Source organism: Uloborus diversus, chromosome 9 (assembly GCF_026930045.1).
Source record: "Uloborus diversus isolate 005 chromosome 9, Udiv.v.3.1, whole genome shotgun sequence".
Taxonomy (NCBI): domain Eukaryota; kingdom Metazoa; phylum Arthropoda; class Arachnida; order Araneae; family Uloboridae; genus Uloborus; species Uloborus diversus.
Window position 1 is genome coordinate 7,013,568 of NC_072739.1, and position 6,846 is coordinate 7,020,413.

Below are 6,846 nucleotides of genomic sequence, written 5' to 3' on the forward strand. Positions count from 1 at the left end.
TGTTTCGGCGTTACAGGGAACGCCTTTTTCAATGCAAAAAATAATGAGCTTATGGATGAAAAGACATCCGACAAAAGCCAAGAGCGGACAAGCATGCAGCTTAAAAGATAAAAACAGCGGATTAGCCAAACACCAATGACAAAGTTATAAACCAATCAGGAACCAATAGGAATGCAAACAAAGGCCAAGAGCTCTCTCTTAGGTACGAAACCCAGAAAGAAAGAATTCAATTGGACGAAGATTAAGCCAAAGCTTAAACAAAACGAAAAGAAATTGTCAGTAATCGTGAACCGCAAGAAAGGAAAAGCTGAATGGAAAATCATGAAATAAAATAAACAGAAGAAAATTGAAAAAAAGATAAATAGGGGGGGGGGGGGATGTCAACAAGAAAAAAAGGTAAAAATAAACAAAGGAAGATAGATAAAAATGAGATGGGAAAAAAGAGGGGGAATGGGGAAAGGACAGTATTAAAGATATGGGAGCCAAATGTTGGGAAAATATGGAACTGCACTAAGATCGTTAACTAAGTTAGAACTGTTCCTCAAAATATGAAAGGATTCCCAAAAGTAAAGATCTGATGAATTGGGGCATTTTTGATTAATCTGATAAGAGTTAAAATCAAAAGAGTGGCTCGAATCCCAACAATGTTGAGCAATACTAGACTTATTTAATTGTTGTTTTTTCACATAATTTTGATGCTCTTTCAAGCGAATTTTTAAAGCACGCCGAGTCTGTCCAATATAGGCAAGTTTACAACTACAAATTATTCTATAAATTCCACAACAATTAAGAGGGTGAATAGGATCTTTAAGAGAAGAGAATGAAAGTTTATTTATAGAAGAGAACACCACCTGGAATTGGAAACGTTTTAGAATCTTAGGAACCTGATAGCTTACAGATGGAAAGAATGGCAAAACAACCAAATTCTTTCTGATGAAGGTTCGGTTAAGAACATTAGTTTGGGATTTATTTGAAAGTTTTTTATAAATGGAATCAATCAAAGTTGGCGGATAGTCTCTATCAATTGCAACTGCTTTAAGATAATTAAGTTCCACTTTATGAAGTTCCGACGAAGAACAAATATTAATTGCGCGATAAACAAAAGAATTGAAAGCAGAATATTTTTGATTTGGGGGATGAGACGATAATCTATGAGGAGGTAAAAAAACAGCAAAATGTTTGCGATAAACAGTAGTTTCAAAACCAATTTCAGTACTAGAAACCAGTACATCAAGAAATGAAATGCAATTATTCCGATCTTTCTCACAAGAAAACTGAATATGAGGATCAATGGAGTTTAAAATACATCAAACCTCATCCCTCTCAAACTGATTCTAGTTCATTAGAACAAAACAATCATCAACATACCGAACATAAAATTGAAACTGCAGTTGTTGAAACTCCTGTTGGAACAGCTTAACCTCAAAATAATGCATGTAAATATCACAAAGAATGGGGATAAGTGGGTTTCCCATAGCCAGACCATCTAACATAATATAAAACTTCCCATTAAAAACAAAAGAACATTGCTTAAGACAAGTACGGGTAAGGAAAATTAAATCCTCAATTTCCGTATTGGTGAAATGAAATTCAGAAAGTCTTCCACGAAGGCATAACAATGAACCCTCGACGGGAACGTTCGTAAATAAAGAGTTAACATCAAAAGAAGCCATAAAAGAATTAATTGGAACGAAACAATGAATTTTTTTAACAAACTCAATAGAATTTTAAATAGTAAATAAATTGTGACTCCTAAGAGGAGAAAACACAGAGACTAAATATTTTGCAAGTTTGTACGAAGCCGTACCAATATTGGAAACAATCGGACTGAAAGGAATACCAGCTTTATGTACCTTAGGTAAAGCATAAAATCTATCACAATTAGCAATAGATGGAACAACAGAGCGTTTAGCATTTGAAGGAATAGACTTAACAGACTTGACAGCAGATGAAATAGTTTTTAACTCTTTATCACTAGGATTTTCAGAAATTTCAGCATATGGCCCAGAAGAAATCAAATCATTAGTTTTATCAACGTAAGATTATTTGTCAAGAACAACAATTTTGCTACCCTTGTGAGCTTTGGTAACAACCAGATCAGAATTCGAAACTAAGTCTTTAACAGAACGGCTAACAGAATTCGCAAATACAGGTTTAGAAATTTTCGAGTTAAAGTCAATATTAGAAGCTATAAGATGCCGAATCGAATCTTTTTGAGAGGAAGTTAAGGCACTAAATTAAAAAGCTTTCTCAACAAGAGCAACAAGCTTTGAAAAAGAAGGTTTAACACTTACAGCAAAATTTTTTTTACATTTTAGAGCCTCAATTTTAGAATTGCCTAATGGATCGCTAGAAAGATTAACAACAACATTCTTATTAACAACAGGTAAAGTATCAAGAGGAACGACATGAGAAGATTTACAAAGCATAGCTAATTTCTTTTTCAAAACAATTTGATGCTTATCAGAGGAACGAAGGGTTCTAGACCAAGAATTTCTGTCAATAATGTTAAAGTCGGGAATGGAATTAGAAACCGAAAGATGTAAATCATAGAGTTCACGTTCAATAAACGATAAATGCTTCCTAGTTTCCTGGATCGAAGCTCTGAGTAAAGCCAATTTCGACCGAAAGATTATTTTGTCAATTTTGACAGAACGTGGTAAATTACATTTCAAAGAGATAAACTTCGGAATAATTTTCTTGCGCCTACAGTCTTGAAGAAATTTTAAATGGTTTAAAAAACGTCATTTCTTAATCCGAAGATTGGCAAACCTATTGATTTGAGACATAATCAAAAGCAAAAAACAAAACCGAATGAGAATAAACAAAATCAAACAATAACAGAATGAATAAGAAACAAGAAGTGAAAAGTCACCGATCAAAATACAACAATAAAAAAAATTCAGAAAACAAAAACAGAAAATGCAAAAACGGCGGAAAATGTAAACGTTAGGCCCGTTTAAGCCACCAATAAGATTAATAAATACCTTTGTGCTGAACAGTAATGTAAGACAAACAACTTCAGAAGAAGCACAAATTTTCAAATTACAGCAGACACGTGTTTCGGCGTTACAGGGAACGCCTTTTTCAATACAAAAAATAATGAGCTTATGGATGAAAAGACATCCGACAAAAGCCAAGAGCAGACAAGCATGCAGCTTAAAAGATAAAAACAGCGGATTAGCCAAACACCAATGACAAAGTTAGAAACAAATCAGGAACCAATAGGAATGCAAGCAAAGGCCAAGAGCTTTCTCTTAGGTACGAAACCCAGAGAGAAAGAATTCAATTGGTCAAAGATTAAGCCAAAACTTAAACAAAAAGAAAAGAAATTGTCAGTAACCGTGAACCGCAAGAAAGGAAAAAAAAGGTAAATAGAAGAAAATTGGGGGGGGGGGGATGTCAACAAGAAAAAAAGGTAAAAATAAACAAAGGAAGATATATAAAAATGAGATGGGAAAAAAGAGGGGGAATGGGGAAAGGACAGTATTAAAGATATGGGAGCCAAATGTTGGGAAAATATGGAACTGCACTAAGATCGTTAACTAAGTTAGAACTGTTCCTCAAAATATGAAAGGATTCCCAAAAGTAAAGATCTGATGAATTGGGGCATTTTTGATTAATCTGATAAGAGTTAAAATCAAAAGAGTGGCTCGAATCCCAACAATGTTGAGCAATACTAGGCTTATTTAATTGTTGTTTTTTCACATAATTTTGATGCTCTTTCAAGCGAATTTTTAAAGCACGCCGAGTCTGTCCAATATAGGCAAGTTTACAACTACAAATTATTCTATAAATTCCACAACAATTAAGAGGGTGAATAGGATCTTTAAGAGAAGAGAATGAAAGTTTATTTATAGAAGAGAACACCACCTGGAATTGGAAACGTTTAAGAATCTTAGCAACCTGATAGTTTACAGATGGAAAGAATGGCAAAACAACCAAATTCTTCCTGATGAAGGTTCGGTTAAGAACATTAGTTTGGGATTTATTTGAAAGTTTTTTATAAATGGAATCAATCAAAGTTGGCGGATAGTCTCTATCAATTGCCACAGTTTTAAGATAATTAAGTTCCACATTAAGAAGTTCCGACGAAGAACAAATATTAATTGCGCGATAAACAAAGGAATTGAAAGCAGAATACTTTTGATTTGAATGATGAGACGATAGTCTATGAGGAGGTAAAGATACAGCAAAAGGTTTCCACTAAACAGTAGTTTCAAAACCAATTTCAGTACGAGAAACAAGTGCATCAAGAAATGAAATGCAATTATTCCGTTCTTTCTCACAAGAAAACTAAATATGAGGATCAATGTAGTTTAAAATAGATAAAACCTCATCACTCTCAAACTGATTCTGGTTCATTAGAACAAAATAGTCATCAACATACCGAACATAAAATTGAAACTGCAGTTTTTGGAACAGCTTAACCTCAAAATAATGCATGTAAATATCACTAAGAATGGGGCTAAGTGGGTTTCCCATAGCCAGACCATCTAACATAATATAAAATTTCCCATTAAAACAAAAGAATATTGCTTAAGACAAGTACGGGTAAGGAAAATTAAATCCTCAAATTCCATATTGGTGAAATGAAATTCCGAAAGTCTTCTACGAAGGCATCATAATGAACCCTCAACGGGAACGTTCGTAAATAGAGATTTAACATAAAAAGAAGCCAAAAAAGAATTATTTGGAACGAAACATTGAATTTTTTTAACAAACTCAACAGAATTTTTAATAATAAATAAATTGTGATTCCTACGAAGAGAAAAAACAGAGAATAAATATTTTGCAAGTTTGTACGAAGCCATACCAATATTGGAAACAATCGGCCTGAAAGGAATACCAGCTTTATGTACCTTAGGTAAAGCATAAAATCTATCACAATTAGCAACAGATGGAACAACAGAGTGTTTAACATTTGAAGGAATAGACTTCACAGACTTGACAGCAGATGAAAAAGTTTTTAACTCCTTGTCACTAGGATCTTCAGAAATTTCAGCATATGGCCCAGAAGAAATCAAATCATTAGTTTTATCAACGAAAGATGATTTGTCAAGAACAACAATTTTGCTACCCTTGTGAGCTTTGGTAACGAACAGATCAGAATTCGAAATTCAGTCTTTAACAGAACGGCTAACAGAATTAGCAAATACAGGTTTAGAAATTTTCGAGTTAAAGTCAATATTAAAAGCTATAAGATGCCGAATCGAATCTTTTTGAGAGGAAGTTAAGGCACTAAATTGAAAAGCTTTCTCAACAGGAGCATAAGCTTTGAAAAAGTAGGTTTAACACTCACAGAAAAATTATCATTACATTTTAGAGCCTCAATTTTAGAATTGCCTAATGGATCGCTAGAAAGATTAACAACAACATTCTTATTAACAACAGGTAAAGTATCAAGAGGAACGACATGAGAAGATTTACAAAGCATAGCTAATTTCTTTTTCAAAACAATTTGATGTTTATCAGAGGAACGAAGGGTTCTAGACCAAGAATTTCTGTCAATAATGTTAAAGTCGGGAATGGAATTAGAAACCGAAAGATGTAAATCATAAAGTTCACGTTCAATAAACGATAAATGCTTCCTAGTTTCCTGGATCGAAGCTCTGAGTAAAGCCAATTTCGACCGAAAGATTATTTTGTCAATTTTGACAGAACGTGGTAAATTACATTTCAAAGAGATAAACTTCGGAATAATTTTCTTGCGCCTACAGTCTTGAAGAAATTTTAAATGGTTTAAAAAACGTCATTTCTTAATCCGAAGATTGGCAAACCTATTGATTTGAGACATAATCAAAAGCAAAAAACAAAACCGAATGAGAATAAACAAAATCAAACAATAACAGAATGAATAAGAAACAAGAAGTGAAAAGTCACCGATCAAAATACAACAATAAAAAAAATTCAGAAAACAAAAACAGAAAATGCAAAAACGGCGGAAAATGTAAACGTAAGGCCCGTTTAAGCCACCAATAAGATTAATAAATACCTTTGTGCTGAACAGTAATGTAAGACAAACAACTTCAGAAGAAGCACAAATTTTCAAATTACAGCAGACACGTGTTTCGGCGTTACAGGGAACGCCTTTTTCAATGCAAAAAATAATGAGCTTATGGATGAAAAGACATCCGACAAAAGCCAAGAGCGGACAAGCATGCAGCTTAAAAGATAAAAACAGCGGATTAGCCAAACACCAATGACAAAGTTAGAAACAAATCAGGAACCAATAGGAATGCAAGCAAAGGCCAAGAGCTTTCTCTTAGGTACGAAACCCAGAGAGAAAGAATTCAATTGGTCAAAGATTAAGCCAAAACTTAAACAAAAAGAAAAGAAATTGTCAGTAACCGTGAACCGCAAGAAAGGAAAAAAAAGGTAAATAGAAGAAAATTGGGGGGGGGGGGGGATGTCAACAAGAAAAAAAGGTAAAAATAAACAAAGGAAGATAGATAAAAATGAGATGGGAAAAAAGAGGGGGAATGGGGAAAGGACAGTATTAAAGATATGGGAGCCAAATGTAGGGAAAATATGGAACTGCACTAAGATCGTTAACTAAGTTAGAACTGTTCCTCAAAATATGAAAGGATTCCCAAAAGTAAAGATCTGATGAATTGGGGCATTTTTGATTAATCTGATAAGAGTTAAAATCAAAAGAGTGGCTCGAATCCCAACAATGTTGAGCAATACTAGACTTATTTAATTGTTGTTTTTTCACATAATTTTGATGCTCTTTCAAGCGAATTTTTAAAGCACGCCGAGTCTGTCCAATATAGGCAAGTTTACAACTACAAATTATTCTATAAATTCCACAACAATTAAGAGGGTGAATAGGATCTTTAAGAG